At 45.5% G+C, this 13,784-nt stretch overlaps 8 non-coding genes across 8 annotated transcripts; all 8 read right to left on the bottom strand.

The window, feature by feature from the left end:
- Nucleotides 1-527: 527 nt before the first annotated feature.
- Nucleotides 528-599, bottom strand: TRNAG-UCC (transfer RNA glycine (anticodon UCC)). Its single transcript has one exon. It is a non-coding gene; the product is annotated as a tRNA-Gly (tRNA).
- Nucleotides 600-2,108: 1,509 nt separating this feature from the next.
- Nucleotides 2,109-2,180, bottom strand: TRNAG-UCC (transfer RNA glycine (anticodon UCC)). Its single transcript has one exon. It is a non-coding gene; the product is annotated as a tRNA-Gly (tRNA).
- A 1,521-nt stretch (nt 2,181-3,701) lies between these two features.
- On the bottom strand, nt 3,702-3,773 carry TRNAG-UCC (transfer RNA glycine (anticodon UCC)). The gene has a single exon. It is a non-coding gene; the product is annotated as a tRNA-Gly (tRNA).
- A 1,521-nt stretch (nt 3,774-5,294) lies between these two features.
- On the bottom strand, nt 5,295-5,366 carry TRNAG-UCC (transfer RNA glycine (anticodon UCC)). The gene has a single exon. It is a non-coding gene; the product is annotated as a tRNA-Gly (tRNA).
- A 1,510-nt stretch (nt 5,367-6,876) lies between these two features.
- On the bottom strand, nt 6,877-6,948 carry TRNAG-UCC (transfer RNA glycine (anticodon UCC)). The gene has a single exon. It is a non-coding gene; the product is annotated as a tRNA-Gly (tRNA).
- A 1,510-nt stretch (nt 6,949-8,458) lies between these two features.
- TRNAG-UCC (transfer RNA glycine (anticodon UCC)) lies at nt 8,459-8,530 on the bottom strand. Its single transcript has one exon. It is a non-coding gene; the product is annotated as a tRNA-Gly (tRNA).
- Nucleotides 8,531-10,051: 1,521 nt separating this feature from the next.
- TRNAG-UCC (transfer RNA glycine (anticodon UCC)) lies at nt 10,052-10,123 on the bottom strand. Its single transcript has one exon. It is a non-coding gene; the product is annotated as a tRNA-Gly (tRNA).
- Nucleotides 10,124-13,216: 3,093 nt separating this feature from the next.
- Nucleotides 13,217-13,288, bottom strand: TRNAG-UCC (transfer RNA glycine (anticodon UCC)). The gene has a single exon. It is a non-coding gene; the product is annotated as a tRNA-Gly (tRNA).
- Nucleotides 13,289-13,784: the final 496 nt, after the last annotated feature.

Raw genomic sequence — 13,784 nt, 5'->3', positions numbered from 1 at the left:
TGAAGTATCCAACCTTCCTGCTGCAGCGAGAGGCTCTTTCCGTGGAAATCTGCCACTTGGAGTCCTCTCAACTTGCCCTCTGATAAAACATTTTTCTGAGCCGCAGTTACATCCGATGGTTACAAGGTGGCGCTGCATTCAGGTGAGAGCACAAGTATGCACAAAATCTTGGGGACTTTTGCCAGATTTATCGGTGGATCTTGCCTATTATTTTCAGAGGCTAGATATCGCCTAGAAATGCTTTTTAAAATAGGGATGCTGGGGTTATAATGTCTGGTCGGGGCTCAGCCCTTTCATTGCCTGCCCCCAGCAAAATATTTATTATCAGCACATGTGAGTGGTGAGTGCTTTATGGAAAATAGCATATATTGGGACAATGAATGTAGCAGATGAGGCGATCGAGATGTCTACCTACGTGTTTGTTTATTTTTTTATATAACGGCTGATTATTGTGTTTCTGATATTTCAGTTTTGTGACATGTTGCATTAAAATATATCCTGCTTGGAGAATATATAAATATTTGCACTGCGTTGGCCGGGAATCGAACCCGGGTCAACTGCTTGGAAGGCAGCTATGCTCACCACTATACCACCAACGCCCTCTGATGTGTGTCCTCTAGGTTCCAGATGTTACAACGCCGAGTGCAGTGGCAATCTTGCACCGGTTCCAATCGTGCATTTGGTGTGGATACCAACATGAAAAGCTGTAGAAATTGTCTTGCAGAGGGTAAAGAACTGGGGATTGAAACCAAGGACAAAGCTGTGCAGAAGAGAAGAAATGGAAAGCAGCAGTACAAATAGTGGAAATGAGCATATGGGCAGCATCGGAAGCAAAGCAGCGAAGAGAAAGGGAGTAAATTCCATGAAATGCATAGGAGATTGATAAAAGCAGAACAAAAAGGGAAGAATTAAGTTCAAAGCATGCCCCGAAAAACGTGTGAAGGTCCCACCTGTCATTTATGCTTCTAATTGGGTATCTTTACTTTCAAAGTATAGGGTTGATCCTTTGACGATCACTCTCTTGATTTACAGCAGAGACAGATAGTTGAGAAGTCTTTTCTCACATAGCTAGCACAAGCCTGCGCTTTTCCTTGCTGGCAGGGTGTAAATGACAGATTAGTCCTAGGAAGAAAAATCAAGCAATATTAGCAGAGGATGGTTTCGATCCATCGACCTCTGGGTTATGGGCCCAGCACGCTTCCGCTGCGCCACTCTGCTCCCTTGTGAAAGTGCTCTCTTTATGCAGAGGAGGAGCTTTCAGCGGAGTGGCAAGGGATTGGTGGGGCTCTCTCCTCATTTGCCTAAGCACATCGCAAGGTATGCTGGGTACAGAAAATCTTCATCTTCCCCACTCACAGTCAGTCATAACTGAAAGTGCAGACCCTCTTAGGAATTAGCCGTTTCAGGCCTTTACCAAGACAGCAGCTCTCTGTCCCTGTCCTTTCTCTGTGATCCTAGCACTAGCATACTCAGGATTTGGCTTTACCTGGGAGCCAGAGATCTACCCGGTGAGGGGAGGCTTTTGAGCGTTTGGGAGCGTTCGGGACGTGAGAGGACGCTGGACAGGAAACTATGCCAATTTGAAGTATCCAACCTTCCTGCTGCAGTGAGAGGCTCTTTCCGTGGAAATCTGCCACTTGGAGTCCTCTCAACTTGCCCTCTGATAAAACATTTTTCTGAGCCGCAGTTACATCCGATGGTTACAAGGTGGCGCTGCATTCAGGTGAGAACACAAGTATGCACAAAATCTTGGGGACTTTTGCCAGATTTATCGGTGGATCTTGCCTATTATTTTCAGAGGCTAGATATCGCCTAGAAATGCTTTTTAACATAGGGATGCTGGGGTTATAATTTCTGGTCGGGGCGCAGCCCTTTCATTGCCTGCCCCCAGCAAAATATTTATTATCAGCACATGTGAGTGGTGAGTGCTTTATGGAAAATAGCATATATTGGGACAATGAATGTAGCAGATGAGGCGATCGAGATGTCTACCTACGTGTTTGATTATTTTTTTATATAACGGCTGATTATTCTGTTTCTGATATTTCAGTTTTGTGACATGTTGCATTAAAATATATCCTGCTTGGAGAATATATAAATATTTGCACTGCGTTGGCCGGGAATCGAACCCGGGTCAACTGCTTGGAAGGCAGCTATGCTCACCACTATACCACCAACGCCCTCTGATGTGTGTCCTCTAGGTTCCAGATGTTACAACGCCGAGTGCAGTGGCAATCTTGCACCGGTTCCAATCGTGCATTTGGTGTGGATACCAACATGAAAAGCTGTAGAAATTGTCTTGCAGTGGGTAAAGAACTGGGGATTGAAACCAAGGATAAAGCTGTGCAGAAGAGAAGAAATGGAAAGCAGCAGTACAAATAGTGGAAATGAGCATATGGGCAGCATCGGAAGCAAAGCAGCGAAGAGAAAGGGAGTAAATTCCATGAAATGCATAGGAGATTGATAAAAGCAGAACAAAAAGGGAAGAATTAAATTCAAAGCATGCCCCGAAAAACGTGTGAAGGTCCCACCTGTCATTTATGCTTCTAATTGGGTATCTTTACTTTCAAAGTATAGGGTTGATCCTTTGACGATCACTCTCTTGATTTACAGCAGAGACAGATAGTTGAGAAGTCTTTTCTCACATAGCTAGCACAAGCCTGCGCTTTTCCTTGCTGGCAGGGTGGAAATGACAGATTAGTCCTAGGAAGAAAAATCAAGCAATATTAGCAGAGGATGGTTTCGATCCATTGACCTCTGGGTTATGGGCCAAGCACGCTTCCGCTGCGCCACTCTGCTCCCTTGTGAAAGTGCTCTCTTTATGCAGAGGAGGAGCTTTCAGCGGAGTGGCAAGGGATTGGTGGGGCTCTCTCCTCATTTGCCTAAGCACATCGCAAGGTATGATGGGTACAGAAAATCTTCATCTTCCCCACTCACAGTCAGTCATAACTGAAAGTGCAGACCCTCTTAGGAATTAGCCGTTTCAGGCCTTTACCAAGACAGCAGCTCTCTGTCCCTGTCCTTTCTCTGTGATCCTAGCACTAGCATACTCAGGATTTGGCTTTACCTGGGAGCCAGAGATCTACCCGGTGAGGGCTTGCCCGGTGTGAGGCTTTTGAGCGTTTGGGAGCGTTCGGGACGTGAGAGGACGCTGGACAGGAAACTATGCCAATTTGAAGTATCCAACCTTCCTGCTGCAGCGAGAGGCTCTTTCCGTGGAAATCTGCCACTTGGAGTCATCTCAACTTGCCCTCTGATAAAACATTTTTCTGAGTCGCAGTTACATCCGATGGTTACAAGGTGGCGCTGCATTCAGGTGAGAGCACAAGTATGCACAAAATCTTGGGGACTTTTGCCAGATTTATCGGTGGATCTTGCCTATTATTTTCAGAGGCTAGATATCGCCTAGAAATGCTTTTTAAAATAGGGATGCTGGGGTTATAATGTCTGGTCGGGGCTCAGCCCTTTCATTGCCTGCCCCCAGCAAAATATTTATTATCAGCACATGTGAGTGGTGAGTGCTTTATGGAAAATAGCATATATTGGGACAATGAATGTAGCAGATGAGGCGATCGAGATGTCTACCTACGTGTTTGTTTATTTTTTTATATAACGGCTGATTATTCTGTTTCTGATATTTCAGTTTTGTGACATGTTGCATTAAAATATATCCTGCTTGGAGAATATATAAATATTTGCACTGCGTTGGCCGGGAATCGAACCCGGGTCAACTGCTTGGAAGGCAGCTATGCTCACCACTATACCACCAACACCCTCTGATGTGTGTCCTCTAGGTTCCAGATGTTACAACGCCGAGTGCAGTGGCAATCTTGCACCGGTTCCAATCGTGCATTTGGTGTGGATACCAACATGAAAAGCTGTAGAAATTGTCTTGCAGAGGGTAAAGAACTGGGGATTGAAACCAAGGATAAAGCTGTGCAGAAGAGAAGAAATGGAAAGCAGCAGTACAAATAGTGGAAATGAGCATATGGGCAGCATCGGAAGCAAAGCAGCGAAGAGAAAGGGAGTAAATTCCATGAAATGCATAGGAGATTGATAAAAGCAGAACAAAAAGGGAAGAATTAAATTCAAAGCATGCCCCGAAAAACGTGTGAAGGTCCCACCTGTCATTTATGCTTCTAATTGGGTATCTTTACTTTCAAAGTATAGGGTTGATCCTTTGACGATCACTCTCTTGATTTACAGCAGAGACAGATAGTTGAGAAGTCTTTTCTCACATAGCTAGCACAAGCCTGCGCTTTTCCTTGCTGGCAGGGTGGAAATGACAGATTAGTCCTAGGAAGAAAAATCAAGCAATATTAGCAGAGGATGGTTTCGATCCATCGACCTCTGGGTTATGGGCCCAGCACGCTTCCGCTGCGCCACTCTGCTCCCTTGTGAAAGTGCTCTCTTTATGCAGAGGAGGAGCTTTCAGCGGAGTGGCAAGGGATTGGTGGGGCTCTCTCCTCATTTGCCTAAGCACATCGCAAGGTATGCTGGGTACAGAAAATCTTCATCTTCCCCACTCACAGTCAGTCATAACTGAAAGTGCAGACCCTCTTAGGAATTAGCCGTTTCAGGCCTTTACCAAGACAGCAGCTCTCTGTCCCTGTCCTTTCTCTGTGATCCTAGCACTAGCATACTCAGGATTTGGCTTTACCTGGGAGCCAGAGATCTACCCGGTGAGGGCTTGCCCGGTGTGAGGCTTTTGAGCGTTTGGGAGCGTTCGGGACGTGAGAGGACGCTGGACAGGAAACTATGCCAATTTGAAGTATCCAACCTTCCTGCTGCAGCGAGAGGCTCTTTCCGTGGAAATCTGCCACTTGGAGTCATCTCAACTTGCCCTCTGATAAAACATTTTTCTGAGTCGCAGTTACATCCGATGGTTACAAGGTGGCGCTGCATTCAGGTGAGAGCACAAGTATGCACAAAATCTTGGGGACTTTTGCCAGATTTATCGGTGGATCTTGCCTATTATTTTCAGAGGCTAGATATCGCCTAGAAATGCTTTTTAAAATAGGGATGCTGGGGTTATAATGTCTGGTCGGGGCTCAGCCCTTTCATTGCCTGCCCCCAGCAAAATATTTATTATCAGCACATGTGAGTGGTGAGTGCTTTATGGAAAATAGCATATATTGGGACAATGAATGTAGCAGATGAGGCGATCGAGATGTCTACCTACGTGTTTGTTTATTTTTTTATATAACGGCTGATTATTCTGTTTCTGATATTTCAGTTTTGTGACATGTTGCATTAAAATATATCCTGCTTGGAGAATATATAAATATTTGCACTGCGTTGGCCGGGAATCGAACCCGGGTCAACTGCTTGGAAGGCAGCTATGCTCACCACTATACCACCAACACCCTCTGATGTGTGTCCTCTAGGTTCCAGATGTTACAACGCCGAGTGCAGTGGCAATCTTGCACCGGTTCCAATCGTGCATTTGGTGTGGATACCAACATGAAAAGCTGTAGAAATTGTCTTGCAGAGGGTAAAGAACTGGGGATTGAAACCAAGGATAAAGCTGTGCAGAAGAGAAGAAATGGAAAGCAGCAGTACAAATAGTGGAAATGAGCATATGGGCAGCATCGGAAGCAAAGCAGCGAAGAGAAAGGGAGTAAATTCCATGAAATGCATAGGAGATTGATAAAAGCAGAACAAAAAGGGAAGAATTAAATTCAAAGCATGCCCCGAAAAACGTGTGAAGGTCCCACCTGTCATTTATGCTTCTAATTGGGTATCTTTACTTTCAAAGTATAGGGTTGATCCTTTGACGATCACTCTCTTGATTTACAGCAGAGACAGATAGTTGAGAAGTCTTTTCTCACATAGCTAGCACAAGCCTGCGCTTTTCCTTGCTGGCAGGGTGGAAATGACAGATTAGTCCTAGGAAGAAAAATCAAGCAATATTAGCAGAGGACGGTTTCGATCCATCGACCTCTGGGTTATGGGCCCAGCACGCTTCCGCTGCGCCACTCTGCTCCCTTGTGAAAGTGCTCTCTTTATGCAGAGGAGGAGCTTTCAGCGGAGTGGCAAGGGATTGGTGGGGCTCTCTCCTCATTTGCCTAAGCACATCGCAAGGTATGCTGGGTACAGAAAATCTTCATCTTCCCCACTCACAGTCAGTCATAACTGAAAGTGCAGACCCTCTTAGGAATTAGCCGTTTCAGGCCTTTACCAAGACAGCAGCTCTCTGTCCCTGTCCTTTCTCTGTGATCCTAGCACTAGCATACTCAGGATTTGGCTTTACCTGGGAGCCAGAGATCTACCCGGTGAGGGCGAGGCTTTTGAGCGTTTGGGAGCGTTCGGGACGTGAGAGGACGCTGGACAGGAAACTATGCCAATTTGAAGTATCCAACCTTCCTGCTGCAGCGAGAGGCTCTTTCCGTGGAAATCTGCCACTTGGAGTCCTCTCAACTTGCCCTCTGATAAAACATTTTTCTGAGCCGCAGTTACATCCGATGGTTACAAGGTGGCGCTGCATTCAGGTGAGAGCACAAGTATGCACAAAATCTTGGGGACTTTTGCCAGATTTATCGGTGGATCTTGCCTATTATTTTCAGAGGCTAGATATCGCCTAGAAATGCTTTTTAAAATAGGGATGCTGGGGTTATAATGTCTGGTCGGGGCTCAGCCCTTTCATTGCCTGCCCCCAGCAAAATATTTATTATCAGCACATGTGAGTGGTGAGTGCTTTATGGAAAATAGCATATATTGGGACAATGAATGTAGCAGATGAGGCGATCGAGATGTCTACCTACGTGTTTGTTTATTTTTTTATATAACGGCTGATTATTCTGTTTCTGATATTTCAGTTTTGTGACATGTTGCATTAAAATATATCCTGCTTGGAGAATATATAAATATTTGCACTGCGTTGGCCGGGAATCGAACCCGGGTCAACTGCTTGGAAGGCAGCTATGCTCACCACTATACCACCAACGCCCTCTGATGTGTGTCCTCTAGGTTCCAGATGTTACAACGCCGAGTGCAGTGGCAATCTTGCACCGGTTCCAATCGTGCATTTGGTGTGGATACCAACATGAAAAGCTGTAGAAATTGTCTTGCAGAGGGTAAAGAACTGGGGATTGAAACCAAGGACAAAGCTGTGCAGAAGAGAAGAAATGGAAAGCAGCAGTACAAATAGTGGAAATGAGCATATGGGCAGCATCGGAAGCAAAGCAGCGAAGAGAAAGGGAGTAAATTCCATGAAATGCATAGGAGATTGATAAAAGCAGAACAAAAAGGGAAGAATTAAATTCAAAGCATGCCCCGAAAAACGTGTGAAGGTCCCACCTGTCATTTATGCTTCTAATTGGGTATCTTTACTTTCAAAGTATAGGGTTGATCCTTTGACGATCACTCTCTTGATTTACAGCAGAGACAGATAGTTGAGAAGTCTTTTCTCACATAGCTAGCACAAGCCTGCGCTTTTCCTTGCTGGCAGGGTGTAAATGACAGATTAGTCCTAGGAAGAAAAATCAAGCAATATTAGCAGAGGATGGTTTCGATCCATCGACCTCTGGGTTATGGGCCCAGCACGCTTCCGCTGCGCCACTCTGCTCCCTTGTGAAAGTGCTCTCTTTATGCAGAGGAGGAGCTTTCAGCGGAGTGGCAAGGGATTGGTGGGGCTCTCTCCTCATTTGCCTAAGCACATCGCAAGGTATGCTGGGTACAGAAAATCTTCATCTTCCCCACTCACAGTCAGTCATAACTGAAAGTGCAGACCCTCTTAGGAATTAGCCGTTTCAGGCCTTTACCAAGACAGCAGCTCTCTGTCCCTGTCCTTTCTCTGTGATCCTAGCACTAGCATACTCAGGATTTGGCTTTACCTGGGAGCCAGAGATCTACCCGGTGAGGGCGAGGCTTTTGAGCGTTTGGGAGCTTTCGGGACGTGAGAGGACGCTGGACAGGAAACTATGCCAATTTGAAGTATCCAACCTTCCTGCTGCAGCGAGAGGCTCTTTCCGTGGAAATCTGCCACTTGGAGTCCTCTCAACTTGCCCTCTGATAAAACATTTTTCTGAGCCGCAGTTACATCCGATGGTTACAAGGTGGCGCTGCATTCAGGTGAGAGCACAAGTATGCACAAAATCTTGGGGACTTTTGCCAGATTTATCGGTGGATCTTGCCTATTATTTTCAGAGGCTAGATATCGCCTAGAAATGCTTTTTAAAATAGGGATGCTGGGGTTATAATGTCTGGTCGGGGCTCAGCCCTTTCATTGCCTGCCCCCAGCAAAATATTTATTATCAGCACATGTGAGTGGTGAGTGCTTTATGGAAAATAGCATATATTGGGACAATGAATGTAGCAGATGAGGCGATCGAGATGTCTACCTACGTGTTTGATTATTTTTTTATATAACGGCTGATTATTCTGTTTCTGATATTTCAGTTTTGTGACATGTTGCATTAAAATATATCCTGCTTGGAGAATATATAAATATTTGCACTGCGTTGGCCGGGAATCGAACCCGGGTCAACTGCTTGGAAGGCAGCTATGCTCACCACTATACCACCAACGCCCTCTGATGTGTGTCCTCTAGGTTCCAGATGTTACAACGCCGAGTGCAGTGGCAATCTTGCACCGGTTCCAATCGTGCATTTGGTGTGGATACCAACATGAAAAGCTGTAGAAATTGTCTTGCAGAGGGTAAAGAACTGGGGATTGAAACCAAGGACAAAGCTGTGCAGAAGAGAAGAAATGGAAAGCAGCAGTACAAATAGTGGAAATGAGCATATGGGCAGCATCGGAAGCAAAGCAGCGAAGAGAAAGGGAGTAAATTCCATGAAATGCATAGGAGATTGATAAAAGCAGAACAAAAAGGGAAGAATTAAGTTCAAAGCATGCCCCGAAAAACGTGTGAAGGTCCCACCTGTCATTTATGCTTCTAATTGGGTATCTTTACTTTCAAAGTATAGGGTTGATCCTTTGACGATCACTCTCTTGATTTACAGCAGAGACAGATAGTTGAGAAGTCTTTTCTCACATAGCTAGCACAAGCCTGCGCTTTTCCTTGCTGGCAGGGTGGAAATGACAGATTAGTCCTAGGAAGAAAAATCAAGCAATATTAGCAGAGGATGGTTTCGATCCATCGACCTCTGGGTTATGGGCCCAGCACGCTTCCGCTGCGCCACTCTGCTCCCTTGTGAAAGTGCTCTCTTTATGCAGAGGAGGAGCTTTCAGCGGAGTGGCAAGGGATTGGTGGGGCTCTCTCCTCATTTGCCTAAGCACATCGCAAGGTATGCTGGGTACAGAAAATCTTCATCTTCCCCACTCACAGTCAGTCATAACTGAAAGTGCAGACCCTCTTAGGAATTAGCCGTTTCAGGCCTTTACCAAGACAGCAGCTCTCTGTCCCTGTCCTTTCTCTGTGATCCTAGCACTAGCATACTCAGGATTTGGCTTTACCTGGGAGCCAGAGATCTACCCGGTGAGGGCTTGCCCGGTGTGAGGCTTTTGAGCGTTTGGGAGCGTTCGGGACGTGAGAGGACGCTGGACAGGAAACTATGCCAATTTGAAGTATCCAACCTTCCTGCTGCAGCGAGAGGCTCTTTCCGTGGAAATCTGCCACTTGGAGTCATCTCAACTTGCCCTCTGATAAAACATTTTTCTGAGTCGCAGTTACATCCGATGGTTACAAGGTGGCGCTGCATTCAGGTGAGAGCACAAGTATGCACAAAATCTTGGGGACTTTTGCCAGATTTATCGGTGGATCTTGCCTATTATTTTCAGAGGCTAGATATCGCCTAGAAATGCTTTTTAAAATAGGGATGCTGGGGTTATAATGTCTGGTCGAGGCTCAGCCCTTTCATTGCCTGCCCCCAGCAAAATATTTATTATCAGCACATGTGAGTGGTGAGTGCTTTATGGAAAATAGCATATATTGGGACAATGAATGTAGCAGATGAGGCGATCGAGATGTCTACCTACGTGTTTGTTTATTTTTTTATATAACGGCTGATTATTCTGTTTCTGATATTTCAGTTTTGTGACATGTTGCATTAAAATATATCCTGCTTGGAGAATATATAAATATTTGCACTGCGTTGGCCGGGAATCGAACCCGGGTCAACTGCTTGGAAGGCAGCTATGCTCACCACTATACCACCAACACCCTCTGATGTGTGTCCTCTAGGTTCCAGATGTTACAACGCCGAGTGCAGTGGCAATCTTGCACCGGTTCCAATCGTGCATTTGGTGTGGATACCAACATGAAAAGCTGTAGAAATTGTCTTGCAGAGGGTAAAGAACTGGGGATTGAAACCAAGGATAAAGCTGTGCAGAAGAGAAGAAATGGAAAGCAGCAGTACAAATAGTGGAAATGAGCATATGCGCAGCATCGGAAGCAAAGCAGCGAAGAGAAAGGGAGTAAATTCCATGAAATGCATAGGAGATTGATAAAAGCAGAACAAAAAGGGAAGAATTAAATTCAAAGCATGCCCCGAAAAACGTGTGAAGGTCCCACCTGTCATTTATGCTTCTAATTGGGTATCTTTACTTTCAAAGTATAGGGTTGATCCTTTGACGATCACTCTCTTGATTTACAGCAGAGACAGATAGTTGAGAAGTCTTTTCTCACATAGCTAGCACAAGCCTGCGCTTTTCCTTGCTGGCAGGGTGGAAATGACAGATTAGTCCTAGGAAGAAAAATCAAGCAATATTAGCAGAGGATGGTTTCGATCCATCGACCTCTGGGTTATGGGCCAAGCACGCTTCCGCTGCGCCACTCTGCTCCCTTGTGAAAGTGCTCTCTTTATGCAGAGGAGGAGCTTTCAGCGGAGTGGCAAGGGATTGGTGGGGCTCTCTCCTCATTTGCCTAAGCACATCGCAAGGTATGCTGGGTACAGAAAATCTTCATCTTCCCCACTCACAGTCAGTCATAACTGAAAGTGCAGACCCTCTTAGGAATTAGCCGTTTCAGGCCTTTACCAAGACAGCAGCTCTCTGTCCCTGTCCTTTCTCTGTGATCCTAGCACTAGCATACTCAGGATTTGGCTTTACCTGGGAGCCAGAGATCTACCCGGTGAGGGCTTGCCCGGTGTGAGGCTTTTGAGCGTTCGGGACGTGAGAGGACGCTGGACAGGAAACTATGCCAATTTGAAGTATCCAACCTTCCTGCTGCAGTGAGAGGCTCTTTCCGTGGAAATCTGCCACTTGGAGTCCTCTCAACTTGCCCTCTGATAAAACATTTTTCTGAGCCGCAGTTACATCCGATGGTTACAAGGTGGCGCTGCATTCAGGTGAGAACACAAGTATGCACAAAATCTTGGGGACTTTTGCCAGATTTATCGGTGGATCTTGCCTATTATTTTCAGAGGCTAGATATCGCCTAGAAATGCTTTTTAACATAGGGATGCTGGGGTTATAATTTCTGGTCGGGGCGCAGCCCTTTCATTGCCTGCCCCCAGCAAAATATTTATTATCAGCACATGTGAGTGGTGAGTGCTTTATGGAAAATAGCATATATTGGGACAATGAATGTAGCAGATGAGGCGATCGAGATGTCTACCTACGTGTTTGATTATTTTTTTATATAACGGCTGATTATTCTGTTTCTGATATTTCAGTTTTGTGACATGTTGCATTAAAATATATCCTGCTTGGAGAATATATAAATATTTGCACTGCGTTGGCCGGGAATCGAACCCGGGTCAATTGCTTGGAAGGCAGCTATGCTCACCACTATACCACCAACGCCCTCTGATGTGTGTCCTCTAGGTTCCAGATGTTACAACGCCGAGTGCAGTGGCAATCTTGCACCGGTTCCAATCGTGCATTTGGTGTGGATACCAACATGAAAAGCTGTAGAAATTGTCTTGCAGTGGGTAAAGAACTGGGGATTGAAACCAAGGATAAAGCTGTGCAGAAGAGAAGAAATGGAAAGCAGCAGTACAAATAGTGGAAATGAGCATATGGGCAGCATCGGAAGCAAAGCAGCGAAGAGAAAGGGAGTAAATTCCATGAAATGCATAGGAGATTGATAAAAGCAGAACAAAAAGGGAAGAATTAAATTCAAAGCATGCCCCGAAAAACGTGTGAAGGTCCCACCTGTCATTTATGCTTCTAATTGGGTATCTTTACTTTCAAAGTATAGGGTTGATCCTTTGACGATCACTCTTTTGATTTACAGCAGAGACAGATAGTTGAGAAGTCTTTTCTCACATAGCTAGCACAAGCCTGCGCTTTTCCTTGCTGGCAGGGTGGAAATGACAGATTAGTCCTAGGAAGAAAAATCAAGCAATATTAGCAGAGGATGGTTTCGATCCATTGACCTCTGGGTTATGGGCCAAGCACGCTTCCGCTGCGCCACTCTGCTCCCTTGTGAAAGTGCTCTCTTTATGCAGAGGAGGAGCTTTCAGCGGAGTGGCAAGGGATTGGTGGGGCTCTCTCCTCATTTGCCTAAGCACATCGCAAGGTATGCTGGGTACAGAAAATCTTCATCTTCCCCACTCACAGTCAGTCATAACTGAAAGTGCAGACCCTCTTAGGAATTAGCCGTTTCAGGCCTTTACCAAGACAGCAGCTCTCTGTCCCTGTCCTTTCTCTGTGATCCTAGCACTAGCATACTCAGGATTTGGCTTTACCTGGGAGCCAGAGATCTACCCGGTGAGGGCGAGGCTTTTGAGCGTTTGGGAGCTTTCGGGACGTGAGAGGACGCTGGACAGGAAACTATGCCAATTTGAAGTATCCAACCTTCCTGCTGCAGCGAGAGGCTCTTTCCGTGGAAATCTGCCACTTGGAGTCCTCTCAACTTGCCCTCTGATAAAACATTTTTCTGAGCCGCAGTTACATCCGATGGTTACAAGGTGGCGCTGCATTCAGGTGAGAGCACAAGTATGCACAAAATCTTGGGGACTTTTGCCAGATTTATCGGTGGATCTTGCCTATTATTTTCAGAGGCTAGATATCGCCTAGAAATGCTTTTTAAAATAGGGATGCTGGGGTTATAATGTCTGGTCGGGGCTCAGCCCTTTCATTGCCTGCCCCCAGCAAAATATTTATTATCAGCACATGTGAGTGGTGAGTGCTTTATGGAAAATAGCATATATTGGGACAATGAATGTAGCAGATGAGGCGATCGAGATGTCTACCTACGTGTTTGTTTATTTTTTTATATAACGGCTGATTATTCTGTTTCTGATATTTCAGTTTTGTGACATGTTGCATTAAAATATATCCTGCTTGGAGAATATATAAATATTTGCACTGCGTTGGCCGGGAATCGAACCCGGGTCAACTGCTTGGAAGGCAGCTATGCTCACCACTATACCACCAACGCCCTCTGATGTGTGTCCTCTAGGTTCCAGATGTTACAACGCCGAGTGCAGTGGCAATCTTGCACCGGTTCCAATCGTGCATTTGGTGTGGATACCAACATGAAAAGCTGTAGAAATTGTCTTGCAGAGGGTAAAGAACTGGGGATTGAAACCAAGGACAAAGCTGTGCAGAAGAGAAGAAATGGAAAGCAGCAGTACAAATAGTGGAAATGAGCATATGGGCAGCATCGGAAGCAAAGCAGCGAAGAGAAAGGGAGTAAATTCCATGAAATGCATAGGAGATTGATAAAAGCAGAACAAAAAGGGAAGAATTAAATTCAAAGCATGCCCCGAAAAACGTGTGAAGGTCCCACCTGTCATTTATGCTTCTAATTGGGTATCTTTACTTTCAAAGTATAGGGTTGATCCTTTGACGATCACTCTCTTGATTTACAGCAGAGACAGATAGTTGAGAAGTCTTTTCTCACATAGCTAGCACAAGCCTGCGCTTTTCCTTGC

The sequence above is a fragment of the Triturus cristatus genome, chromosome 11, assembly GCF_964204655.1.
Source record: "Triturus cristatus chromosome 11, aTriCri1.1, whole genome shotgun sequence".
Taxonomy (NCBI): domain Eukaryota; kingdom Metazoa; phylum Chordata; class Amphibia; order Caudata; family Salamandridae; genus Triturus; species Triturus cristatus.
The sequence above is the reverse complement of the archived record's forward strand: the minus strand, read 5'-3'. Positions and strand labels throughout refer to the sequence as shown.